Raw genomic sequence first — 14729 nt, forward strand, 5'->3', positions numbered from 1 at the left:
GCCAGATAAGAGAGGCAGGAGCCCTCATGTCTGCCACCAACATCATTGTTCCTTGTATTCATATAGAAGCAATTTAGTTTTTAAATTCGATCAACTTTTCTTTATTTGAGTAAGGAATTGATCTCTCTGTACAAACACATAAATACATACACACATGCAGGTATACATATACGCACAATGGAAAAAAAATTAATTGAATAATTGAATATCATTTGAATCAATGTTCTCAAAATTCAAGTGTAGGTGTCAACTTATAACAGGAATAGGAAGCTATGTATAAGGAACAATCAGAAAACAAGAAAGAGGTCTTGGAAATTAAAAACATGATTGCCATATACACAGAATCTCTCTAATCTCTCCGGGGTGCATGCACACACTTAAACACAAACATAAACGTACAATGACCGAATGTCCTGTATAAACATTTTTTGATGTAAGATATTTAATTCCAGATGATGTATGACTATCAAATTAGGATTCTAGCCCTCTCCGTTGTCTCAGATCATCTGTCATCTCTTCATGAGTGCTTCTGAGTCTACACTGCAGTTCCATGGGGCTTCTTCAGAGGGACATGCCCCCAGTTTTCTGCTGGAGTCTCAAGCTTGAAAGGAAAGGTCTTCCGATGGCCTGCAGTGATGAAGTTACTCAGGAAATGTTTCAGGATTGAGAGACTCACCCTGGGCTTAATGCAAACCCAGTGATGTGAAAGGGGACACTTAGAAGTGGGTCAGGGCAGAGGTGTCCTGACAGTGTGGCTTCAGGGTCCTCTGAAGCCCCTCTGAAATAATAGCATGGTCAGTTCTGTCTTCCTCTCAGAGCCCTGAAATTGTCTTATCACCTTGGAGGACTGTGCTGTATAGTTTGAGAAAGCCCCGTAGGTGGTTCTGATTCACGACACCCTGACCCAACCAGCGCTGGTTGATGACTTCAGGTCACAAGTCACAGCAGACACAGCACTTTGATACACCTCTCATGTCACAGCCCTTACAGAAAAGCAAGTTTGGAAACAATGAGTCCAGAATGAAAATTTAAGTCTCTAAAATCTTCGTCATTCACAAGAAAGAAGTCTTCCCTCTGCCAAGATCATTGAAGAGTCTTGTGTCTTTATTATGGTTGCCTGGGTCTTTACAGGCAGTTTCACCTCCCAAACATTTCAACGTGCTGTGGTTTTACCAAGTACAGGGCAAAATAGAGACTCCTTTATTCCTTTTTATTCTTAGCATCTCCAAGCCTCCTGTTCTACAATTGCAATTGATGCTGTTAACCCTTGATTCCTTTGTGAAGATTAATTTAGTTATATTACATAAGGTATCTAAAACAATAGGAAGTACTTAAGATATGACAGCTATTATTATCATTAACTTATTTTTGAAGATAGTCTCATGACTACATCGTACGTTTAACATTGTATAATTTATATTGCATAGTCAAGTGAAATCTCAAGTTCACAAGACATGTTTAAGAGTCTGGGAGGCATTCTGTAATTTTCTTAATATTGACATGATTCTTGAGTTTGTTTTAAAAGAGTTTAGAACAGATTTATATTGTATTCAGTCTCTCTCTCTCTTTTTTTTTTCTCCTGTTCAAACTTGTCCATTGTCTTCTCCTAAAGTAAATCTGATTGCCAGGAAACAATCATGAAATATGTCTTAATATTACATTTACTTACAGGTTAGTCAGTTTTACCCAGGGATCTGGCATATTTCTTTCTGAAGAGGTCAGTGTAATGCCAAACTGAGTCACTGGCTTCTTCCCTTTTTCCAAAGAAAACAAAACAATTCCAAGGAAGACTTTTTGTTGTTCATCTCTCAGTCTCCAATTTCATTTTTATCATAAATAGCATCAATTATCTGATGTGTAGCTGACAGAGCAGTTAGTTTGCCTCCAAAGCATCATTGCATTCAGCTGATTCAGCAAAACACTTGAGCATGAATGTGCCTCTGTGTGTGTGTATGGATTTCAATGCCTGAGTTTTCACATTAGCTGGAAAAGGCTATCTCTAGATTAATGATAAACAAGGTTCAGGGCACAGTTCCTAAATTGTGTTTCATTTGGAGCTTCTCAAGCTGCATTTAGCAGATACTAAATTATGATACTCTTTGGAAAATTCACACATTTGCAGAAGTCCAGGATACTAGATAGCTCTTATTTATAAAAACAGGAGCTAAAGAACATAAGGTAATAGAAAAATCAGGAATCAGAAGTTTGCACAGTAAGTGACATATGGTAAAAAAATAAATAAAAGGATGAACGAATGACATGATTTTCTGTTTATAAAATCATCAAAGGAAATCATATGCCTTATGTTTAAATTTCTACTATGCTTGCATTTCAGATACTATCCTTGATATTTTTCCCTTCAGTTTCCTTAGAACCGCCTAAACTCAGTCTCTACAACCAAATCAGTCAAGTTATGCAAAATATTTTTCAAGAAGATGATTGAAAGGTGACATACATTTAATTATAATAAAGAAATTTATAATGGTTGATGGGGTTTTAGGTGTTTTTTCTGATTTAAACATTAACAGGAAAAAGAACTCATTAAATGTTAAAATGTTAACAGGAAAATAACTCATTAAAACTTTTCCATACTCTTTTTTCTTTTTACAGTTTTCTAGCAAAATTAGTAATTGGTGAAACAAGGAAAAAAGAGCTAATCCATTATATTTTGATATTACACTGTAACATATATACATTATTTCCTAACTCTTTCATATTAAATCTAAGGGGAAGATAGATATTAACACTGATATGTAATACTCCTCTCAACCTGAATGCCAGTGCTCTTGTTCTGATGTAAATTACAAGGGTCTCTAAGCAGAGATTTGAAATGCTTTTATCCATGAATCAAGAAATCACAAAACTACATTTGTTGCATATGGGTTCATGTAAATTCTAGTTTTAAAATGCCTATTTCTAGTTTCCCAGTACTATTTGGTGTATTTTATTTGGTGAAATCCTACACCAGATAAATAAATCCAGTAACTCACAATTATGTGTCTTGGCTGGCCAAGCATTTTATCATTTTAAAATGAAATATAATATTGCAAAAGTAATTGTAGCATTTTGGCAATTGTGTTTTAGTAATTGTAGTTTGTTGGTATGAACAGAGACTGGACTGATTTCAGCACAGCTCTTCCTAATATTTAAGGACAAAATAACTAGTTATGTTGTTTTTCTTGTGCCCACAATGTAATAAGCACCATATATTGATTTACTGAGCACTTGCTATGTGCCAGTCAATTTACATTTCTATCATGTAATCTTCTAAGATCCCTGTAGAGTAGATAGATTACTTTTATTTAAATTTATAAATGAAGAAAGCGAGGTTTGGAAAGGTCAGGTAAATGTACCCAAGTTAAAAAAATAATAATAATAAATAGGTGCTAGAAATTAAACCCAGTTATGTATGACTCCTTAGGCTAGGGGCTGTGATAACTTCTTTGCTATCTTGACTTAAGTTGGCCAAAATACTACTACTAATAATAATAATAAGCAAATAAGATGTACACACAGACCCTACATTTAAGGAATAATCATATTCTCAAGGGTTTATATATTTCTATGTATTTCTTTTGAAAAGTTGAAGATAACATATTCTTTGAAGAGCATAAGGTTCTACCACCCGCTCCATTGCTCCAGTATCTTGTGTGTAAGGAGTGTGTATTGAATCATACCTCTGAGTCATTGGGTCTGAGAGGTAAGATACATACTTACATCATGGCTCCTAAGGAAGGTGTATGCAAATTTATTCATCATTTTATGCTCTAGATCAAAGGTTGTGAATATAATTCCTAAAGATAAATGTGATTTTCTTAACAATGTTGAAGTATACCAATGTAGATTAGATGAAATTTTCTTAGAGTTGTCTTTCTTTGATCATTTCCCTTGGTGTTTTAGAACAGTTTGAAGCAAAGGCCAAATAATTTCACTGAAGTGCATCCAGGATAAAACTAAAAATGCCCCGAACATATTTAACATTTGAGAATTCTTTCACTTCACTTTTTACTGTCACGTATTTCAGAGGAAAGCATTTCTGGGTCATTTTCATTTATTTCATCAAAATGCTACTGAGTAATTCTCTTGGGCTCTATGAGTCACTTCAGTAAGTCTGATTGTAAGCCAAGATGCTACAAATTAATAAGTCTTATAAAAATGCAGCTTTCCAAAGATGTCAACCTTACTGGATATGTTAAAAATCACAGGAACTTCCCTAAATAATATTTCACTTTGCAAAGGCTATTCAACTGAAAGCCTGGCAGAGAATGGTCAGGCATGGATGCCTTTACGGCAGAGAGGAGGAGAAGGAGGCCTCTGGCAACTAAATGAGCTGTGGAAATCATTCAGCTTTGGGTTCCAATAATGACTCCACAACTTCTTGCTCTCAGAACTCTGATCATCGTTCACTTAGCAGATCAGCTTTTGAAGATATGGGGAAGAATAATTTGAGATAACATACATAAAGTGAGATTATATATATACACATATATATAAAATCTCAGAGACCAATAAACAAAATCTACAGTTATTATCCACTAGTCATAGATCATAGAACAGTGTGATATTGAAACATACAAGTTGGTGTGCACCACATAAAAGATCAGTTTCTCCCTTAGACAGTTTTGAGCATGTAGCACAGGAAGAGCCCTTCAGAACACCCACAGAAACCGAAGATTACTATTTGAAGGAAATGGACCCCACCCTCACCACTCCAACAGACTGGTAACATTTGTACCCTGAGAGTCATCTAGCCACAAATGAAGATATTCTTCTTAAAGACGGGCTCATTTTTATCACATTGGACCCTATGATAGCAATGGGTATTCTAGTAGAGAAGAACACATATTTTGGGTCTGCACTGCCAGGATTCAAATCATGGTTCCGTCATTCAGAGCCAACTACATAATTTGCAGGGCCCAGCTCGAACTAAAAATGCAGGATCCCTTGTCAAAAAGTCAGGGAGAAAGTGCCATTAAAGACACAAAAATATGAAGCTTTTTCTTTCTTCCACGGTTTCTCCTTCTTGTCATGGTGTTTTATTTGTGATTTAATGTCATTCTACAATTTTAATTTATCAGCACAAAATTTTACCATCCATCTTTATTTATTTTTTTTATTTAACATCTTTATTAGAGTATAATTGCTTTACAATGTTGTGTTAGTTTCTGCTGTATAACAAAGTGAATCAGCTATACTTATACATATATCCCCATATCCCATCCCTCTTGCATCTCCCTCCCACCCTCCCTGTCCCAGCCCTCTAGGTGGTCACAAAGCACTGAGCTGATCTCCTTGTGTGATGCAGCTGCTTCCCACTAGCTATCTATTTTACATTTGGTAGTGTATATATGTCACTGCTACTCTCTCACTTCGTCCCCCTCTCCATGTCCTCAAGTCCATTCTCTACATCTACATCTTTATTCCTGTCCTGCCCCTAGGTTCATTAGAACCTTTTTTTTTTAGATTCCATATATATGTATTAGCTTATGGTATTTGTTTTTATCTTTCTGACTTACTTCAATCTATATGACAGACTCTAGGTCCATCCACCTCCCTACAAATAACTCAATTCCATTCCTCTTTATGGCTGAGTAATATTCCATTGTATATATGTGCCACATCTTCTTTATCCATTCATCTGTCGATGGATGCTTAGGTTGCTTCCATGTCCTGGCTATTGTAAATAGAGCTGCAATGAACATTGTGGTACATGACACTTTTTGAATTCTGGTTTTATATGCCCAGTAATGGGATTGCTGTGTCATATGGTAGCTCCATTTTTAGTTTTTTAAGGAACCTCCGTACTGTTCTCCATAGTGGCTGTAACACTTTACATTCCCACCAACAGTGCATGAGGGTTCCATTTTCTCCACACCCTCTCCAGAGTTTGTTGTTTGTAGATTTTTTGATGATGGCCATTCTGACCAGTGTGAGGTGATACCTCATTGTAGTTTTGATTTGCATTTCTCTAATGATTAGTAATGTTGAACATCCTTTCATGTGTCTGTTGGCAATCTGTATATCTTCTTTGGAGAAATGTCTATTTAGATCTTCTGCCCATTTTTGGATTGGGTTATTTTTTTGATATTGAGCTGCATGAGCTGCTTGTATATTTTGGAGATCAATCCTTTGGTGGTTTCTTCTTTTGAAAATACTTTCTCCTATTCTGAGAGTTGTCTTTTTGTCTTGTTTATAGGTTCCTTTGCTGTGCAAAAGCTTGGAAGTTTCATTAGGTCCCATTTGTTTATTTTTGTTTTTGTTTCCATTTCTTTAGGAGGTGGGTCAAAAAGGATCTTGCTGTGATTTATGTAAAAGAGTGTTCTTCCTATGTTTTTCTCTAAGAATTTTACAGTGTCTGGCCTTACACTTAGGTCTTTAATCCATTTTGAGTTTATTTTTGTGTATGGTGTTAGGAAGTGTTCTAATTTCATTCTTTTGCATGTAGCTGTCCAGTTTTCCCAGCACCACTTATTCAAGAGGCTGTCTTTTCTACATTATATATTCTTGCCTACTTTATGAAAGATAAGGTGACCATATGTGCATGGGTTTCTATCCTGTTCCATTGATCTATATTTCTGTTTTTTGTGCCAGTACCATACTGTCTTGATTACTGTAGCTTTGTAGTATAGTCTGAAGTCAGGGAGCCTGATTCCTCAAGCTCCGTTTTTCTTTCTCAATATTGCTTTGGCTATTTGGGGTCTTTTGTGTTTCCATACAAATTGTGAAATTTTTTGTTCTAGTTCTGTGAAAAATGCCATTGGTAGTTTGATAGGGATTGCATTGAATCTGTTGATTGCTTTGGGTAGTAGAGTCATTTTCACAATGTTGATTCTTCCAATCCAAGAACATGGTATATCTCTCCATCTGTTTGTATCATCTTTAATTTCTTTCATCAGTGTCTTATAGTTTTCTACATACAGGTCTTTTGCCTCCTTAAGTAGGTTCATTCCTAGGTATTTAATTTTTTTTGTTGCAACAGTAAATGGGAGTGTTTCCTTACTTTCTCTTTCAGATTTTTCATCATTAGTGTATAGGAATGCAAGAGATTTCTGTGCATTAATTTTGTATCCTGCTACTTTACCAAATTCATTGATTAGCTCTAGTAGTTTTCTGGTAGCATCTTTAGGATTCTCTATGTATGGTATCATGTCATTTGCAAACAGTGACAGTTTTACTTCTTCTTTTCTCATCTAGATTCCTTTTATTTCTTGTTCTTCTCTGATTTCTGTGGCTAAAACTTCCAAAACTATGTTGAATAATAGCAGTGAGAGTTGGCAACCTTATCTTGTTCCTGATCTAGAGGAAAAGGTTTCAGTTTTTCACCATTGAGCATCCATCTTTAAATTGTGCAATACCAATTTCGATGCAAATATAAGAGCAGTTAAATTATATGCAGGATCACTGAAATTACACGATTCTTATTCCATAGCTCGCATGTGCGTAGGTATTTTATTCTTACCAAAACATGAAAACATGGCACAAAACTAGGTCAACTGTTTCTTATTTCACTTTTTGATATGTGAACAGACTACCAATGCTCTGTACTGTTGGCTGACTGATAAGTAAGGGAGGACTGAAAGGAAAAGAAATTATGGGCTGTCCTATCTCTCCCCTTCCTTCTAAGTGATCATTTCAAGCATAAGTTGTTGGCTAATACAGGGAAGTAACATGAGTAAGAAGGCATATGATAGGGTGCCTGGACATTTGCATTTCTTAGAATGCCCCTGCTTTCTTTCTGTGTGCAATGCAAGTTCTGGTTGAATAGAGTGTGACTTCTTGGGGCTCCCAATGACCGTACTTAGTCATAGATAGAACATGCTTACACTGTACTTGCCTTGAGTCTCACTGAACCCACATGCATTGTGGGCCCACTGGAATTCTGTGTGCATGGGAAACCATGAACACTACATGTCAATTGAGCCAACAAGCAACTCCTATATTATACATCCCTCTTCTGCTCACATGCATGATCTACTGCCCATTGACCTTCGTTTACAAACACAAGTTCAGTGATAAAATTATTAAGAATTTTAAGGCAGTGACAATAGAACATTAAAGCAAGCATGGGTCCCACCAGAGCATGGGTCCTGTGTGATTGCACAGGCTAAATACCCATGAAGCCAGCCCTGCACTTACTAGCTAAGTGACCTCAGGCATATTACTAAACCTCTCTGTTCCTGTTTCTTCTCCTGTAAATTAGGAAAATAATTGTACAGATCTCATAAGATTGTTGTGAAAAACAAGTATATTATAATGTAAAGCACTTGAAACAGTGCCTTGGCATACAATGCAATATAATTAGTAGCTATTATTGCTGTTTTACCATTAGCATCATCAGTTTGTTTTGGGGGGGCATAAGGTTTTAAAGATATGACCTTAAAATGAAATTCAAGGATGATCCCTGAATTTTATATATCCATGTCATCCTTGTCCTCAAAGTGTCACATGGATCATATAAAATTTATAATCAGATTTTCTCTACATTGGCATGATGACATTTTAGGCTGGATAATTCATTGTCGACAGGTGCTGTCCTGTGAATTGTAGGCTATTTAGCAGCATCCCTGGCCTTCACCCATGAAGACAGTAACCACCACTCCAGTAACAACCAAAAATGACTTTAGGCATTGCCAAAGTCTCCTAGGAGGCAAAATTCCTCTCCCAAACACCCCTCTCCCATTGAGAGTCACTACTTTATGATTATATGGTATGCATGAGAACATTTAAAGCTATTTTGCCAAATAAGTACATCTAGGGACAAATAATCCCCCAAGCATGTAGTGTTAGCTCAGCAATCTTAATATACAACTTAGCAAACCCCAAAATGGCATACTACTTAGATTCACTCCAGCTGTAGAGCTATCTACTTCTTCCTCTCATTTACTGAAGAGGGAGGATTAAGCTGTGAAAGAAGGAAGGAAAGAAAAGAAAGAAAGAAAGAAAGAAAGAAAGAAAGAAAGGAAGGAAGGAAGGAAGGAAGGAAGGAAGGAAGGAAGGAAGGAAGGGAGGAAGGAAGGAAAGAAAGGAAATAAATAAATAAATAAATAAATAAAAAGAAAGAAAGGGAAAGAAAGAAAGAAAGAAAGAAAGAAAGAAAGAAAGAAAGAAAGAAAGAAAGAAAGAAAGAAAGAAAAAGAAAGGTGGAAAAATGTTTCATTCAAATCTGGGAACTGTCAAATCTCTGATAAGCTGGTCCGAGAAAACAGAAGGGAATTAACTCTGGTTCCCAGGATGGAAAGACCCAGGAGGTATTATTGTCCAGACTATGCACTGGACCAGCTCCCTCCTCCCCCGCAGCAGACACCCCTTGGCATGCCTCTGCTCAGACAAAGCCCTGATGGAAAGTAACATGAGGATTGTGCTGACTCCAGTGAGTTTGATTTATCAGGACTACTGGCATTTGCAAAAGCAAGTGGTCTGTTTGGATGAGATGTTTCCCAGGCAAAAAGAAGAAGAAGAAAAAAAAATCTGGCTTGATGATCCCTGCTCTTGCAGCGTCTTAATATCACTGGTTCTTCTCATCGGGGCAAAAAACAATGGAAATTGTGTCTGCAGGAGGTGCTAGGTGTTCTGGGCATGTTTCACCCCCAACTCCCAAAACCTCCTCTAGCGCTTTTCTTTCCTTACATGGGCATGTGAATAAACCCACTCTCTCCACGTTTCTGACTTTGCTTGCTCCCTCACCTTCCTCACCGCACTTTCCCCATCAGGCCTCACTCCGTCTCCCCTCCCCCACCTTGAGGTCCACCCCATCTGTTTTCTGTTAGGAGTTCATTTTCAGAGTGCAGGCTGGTGGAATTCGGAGTTCAGACCCCCTCGAGTGATGAGAGTCCTGGGGCTGCTGAAGGTCCCTTCGCGCCGTCCCTGCCACCTCCCCCTCTTTCCCTCCCTGTGCCCCATTCGCCCTTGTGCAATAACATGCTGGAGCCCACATCTGTTTTCAATTGCATGTTCATTTGAACTGCTCTGGGAAAATGGAAGCTCTCACTAAAGACCGGGGTCTTAAAGCAACAGCATGAATACAAACAACTTTATTTGACCAACAAAGGAATATATACATAAATATAAAGAGAGAGAGAGAGAGAGAGAGCTCCTTCTATATCCAAGCTGGAGGTATTTCATTGAAGATCTGTCTACTCTGGTTCCTGCATGAGGCAATATATATAATCAAGGACCCTTAATTCCTTTATTCTTGGTTCTAATGGTCATCTCTTGCCCAATTTCCAACCTGGGAATGTTGCCTGAATTCCACAATCTGTATCAACAGAGTGGACATTCCCAAACTTCTCTCTTAGGCTGCAGTCTATTGTCTGATCAAAACTGTAGATTGTTTTCTCATTAAAAAAAAAAAAATGCAGGGGACTTTGTTGTCACTTTTTTCTCCCTCATTTAATTGCCAAATACAAGGTGTGTCTTTTAGCAGGGAAAGCAAGTAGCACGAATCATTTGATTGACACCAGAGTCACAGGCAAAGGGCAAAGAAGAGAACAGTAAAGGAAGCACTAGGCTAAGCTGACCACAGGGATTGTGTTCATTTATTCATTAAACAAATATTAGTATTAATTCTATATTCATGATTTATAAATTATATATCAAGAATGCAATATTCATTTATTATATATATATTATATATAACAATATATAATATATTACCCTGACAAATATTTGTGGAATAATTATAAAGTCAGATACCATATATGTTACATATGTGTGTGTCTTTGTTAGATAAATATTGAGATGATATATAATATGCTAGTGGCCTTAATATAAAATACATCTATATAGTACATAGATGTTATATGTTTAACATAAATATATACAAATATGCTAAATTATTACCTACAGAATGTATCCATATGTAATATATTAATATAGACTAAAGACATTCATTCAACAACCACTTATTTTGGCAATATATCTTGGTAGTTTGGAGTTTTGACTCTGGCAACTGTCTTTCCAAGTTCAAATCCACTTACTAGTTGGGTGGCCTTGCAAGTTACTTAACCTATGTGGGTCTTGATCTCTTCACATGCAAAATAGACATAATGATATTCGCTACTTGATGGGGGTATTAAGATATTTTAATAAATTAATCCTTGAAAAATGTTAGAAGAACACTAGCATGGAGGAGAGTTTGATAAATCGTGCACCCCATCTGGGCAATGCTGGAGTTATGATCTAGTGAGACAGACAAGCAATAAAACAAGGGGTTCAGAAGGTAAAATCCGGGGTTGAGGAGTAGGGGACACTGGTGGAGGAAGGAGATGAGATTCCTTCATTCCAGCCCTGGACTTTTTTTTACAAAAGAGTTCAAGAAAGGATCCCTATTAGCTAAGAAGAAGGAGGGCCACCACTGATTTGACAACAGTATCCCCTGCTATTATCAACTTCTATTTTCCATTTGGTTTCTTATCAATCTGGGAGCATAACTAGTTTATTTCTCACCCAAAGTTAATAGATTTTGAGAGAAGAGGGATTTGGGCATTTAAAATATTACCCAAAATGTTTACTACTTCCACAACAAACTTTATATGCTACAAAAAGAATTTTATGTAGCATCAACTCTGAAGCTGTTAACCTCATTTTAGGTTAATACCAAATTTGAATCCTAAGCATTACTGAGACCCTCTAAAACCATGATCCTGCCTTTGGTTGAAACTTAGGTTGGATTCAGAGAAGTCTCTTTCTCTCTAATAAGAAGTTTACAGGGAGGGTTTCTAGAAATAATGCTACTTCATCTTATCCACTCATTTTCTCAGCTAACTCTGATAGAATTTCTGATATAATCGGATTTATTAATAAACTGGATCCTCCTCCCAGGCCCAGCTCACACTAATCGACAATTGATCGGGAGGGTAAAGGGTACAAAGGTTTTCAGATGAGAAACAAAATGCTTATCTAGCCCTAGAGTCTGTTAGAGCTTCAGGTATTTTATCCCAGAACTCCTACATATTCCAGACTTAATAAAAACCCAGACCTTTATGCTAATTTCTGTAAAACTTTGATTTTCCAAAGGATGTTGGAAAGGTCACTTAACTAAGGACAAAATGACCTTGAAGGAATAGTAGTTTCTTAATGAGGTCTTCACAGGAAAAAGTCATATGTGTGTGTGTATATATATATATATATATATATATATATATATATATATATATATATATATATATGGAGAGAGAGAGAGGAAGCAAGGTGAAAAATAAAAAACAATCCCCAGATTAATGAAAGAGAAAAATATCAGAAATAACTGCCCAATAAGTTAAGAAATTTAGTTCCTTAGCAGGAAACACAATGTGCTCAGATTCACAGCTATTGACTATGGTAAGATTGGAGAAGATGAGATCAGATAGGATTAAAAGATTGTTTGCTCAAATAATACTGAGAAATATAAATTGGAAAGAGTGTGTGCTTTGGAAAAGAGTCCCGAGTTTAAATATCAGATCTATCACTTTCTAGTGACGTGACCATGAATAATGTGAAGAATAAAATGCACTTTAGCTTCCCTATCTGATCCGTGCCTCCCTGGATGGCTCCTCATGATGATTGACAACTGTGCTCATTAATCTCTCTGTTCCACACCCAGCACATGAGAGTCATGAAGTACGTGCTACCCGTTCTTGTAGGAAACAGCACATCGTAGCAGAAAGAGGATGGCATTGGAACAAAGTAGGTGGCATCTCAGAGACACGCCATCCACTGACTGTCTGTGTCATCTTGGGTTCAGTTGTCTCATTTTAAGGAAGGGTTTATAATACGCACCAGGCAACACATTAATGTGGATTAAATCAAATTACACGGTCTCTGGCCTATAGTATGTGCTCAGTAGAGGTGGATTTTGTTTTATTCCCAGGGCTCTGAGCACAAGAAATTCCAGTAACAGCTCTGCTACTGCTTAATTGGGCCCCAACCCCATCTACTTCCCTGGGACAACAACTGGTGCTCAAATACTCCAGGAAACGTCAGTCAGATGGAGAGGTAGGAAGGTTTTGTAGAGAGGGAAACTTAAGATGATAGGACACTTCGCCAGAGAGTGGAAGATATACAGGTACCCTATTCCTCAAAATAGCTCTGGGCCTCGAGCCCCGGGAAAGCAAGCTACTCAGCCCTCCAACAGCTCATGGCAGACGAATGGCTGCTGTGGGCTGAGGAGCAGGGGAACGTGTTTGTCTTCCAAGGGATCCTTATAAAATAATTGGTGAGGGTAGTCTTGGGTTACTTTAAATGTATAAACTGTTTATTTTTGCAGTGCTGATTGGAAAGGCATGGAGAAGGGCTAATGCACTTGGGTTCAGTGTTTATGCCTTCTAAGAGGCTAAAGGCAGGGTTCATGACTGTGCAGGCATCCTCCTTCTGGAATAGATATTCTTCCCCCAGTAACACAAGGCCATGCCGTGTCACCCTACTTCCTCTCCTTCAAACCCAGTGGGTACAAGTAGTAACCATCATTCTTGAAGCCTATGCCTGGAAGGAATTTGGGGAGTATTCACATGTGGGTATTCCGAAAGATTCTCTTGTGCTCATTCCCACTAATTGGTTGTGGGGAGGAAGCAACTGTTTTCAGTCAACTTTGCATTCAGTTGAACTTGTCCCTACATCAAGACTTAATGAGGAAGATTTTTTTTTCTGAACAAATTCTTCATAACTAATTAATAGTGCGGACCATAAAAATCTGTTCATTTTTGTGAAGCATAAAAATAAAGTGAAATCTGTCAAATAATGATAAAAACAATAGTTAACACTTAATACATGTTTATTAGGTGTCTGGCATTGTTCTGAATACTTTATAGGGATTAACTTATTAACTATTATAATCATTGTGAGAACTAATAGTTATTCTTATTTACAGATAAAGTAACAGAAGCACATAGAGGTTAAGTATCTCTGGGAAGATACTTTCGTGGTGAGACTAGGAAACATTTGACACTGCAATTTACAATGCAGCAACTCTGATTCAGAGCCAGCCTTTTAGACTCTGCTGCAGGAGGCCATCTTTTTTTATTTTTACCATAGAAACTTATTAGACAGAAGAGCATTCTGTAAACACTAGAAATACTGCAAACCAGCAAGGTCTCGATCTCAGCACTGGGAGGACGACAAGAAAACAAATGCTTTTAGTTGTAAGCCACCAAGTTTTCACTCAGTAAATAAAATCCCAAACTTGGCTGTGATTTCTTGGCCCCGAGCAATTTCCAAGTCCTTAAACTCATATCAAAGTGAACTCTTAAAGCAGTAAGACTGCATCCTTCCTACTGTCCCTTTAAGTTGTGACCAAGATAGATATTGGACAAGAGAGATCCTCCTAGAGATCAGGAAAGGGGCAACATGATTAGCTGACCAAGGAACTCCTTATAATGAAAGGGCGAGGAACCCTTATTATTTAAGCAAAGATTTGAATCATATTTTTATATTACAATTAAAAGCATCTTAACTTTGTATGATTGACTTTTGAACAATGCAAGGGTTAAGGGTACCAACCCTCAGCATAGCTGAAAATCCACATATAATTTATAATCAGTCCTCCATATATACAGTTCCTCCATATGCATGTTTCATCTGTATCTCTCCAGTTCTGTATCTGTGGATTCAACCAACCACGGATAATGTAGCACTGCAGTATTTACTATTGAAAAAATCTGCATGTAAGTGGACCCGCACAGTTCAAAGCTGTATTGTTCAACAGCCAACTGCAAGTGGTCTCACATATTAATATGCATTTGTAAACTGTAGTAATT

This window comes from Orcinus orca, chromosome 8, assembly GCF_937001465.1.
Source record: "Orcinus orca chromosome 8, mOrcOrc1.1, whole genome shotgun sequence".
In the NCBI taxonomy this organism is placed as follows: Eukaryota; Metazoa; Chordata; class Mammalia; order Artiodactyla; family Delphinidae; genus Orcinus; species Orcinus orca.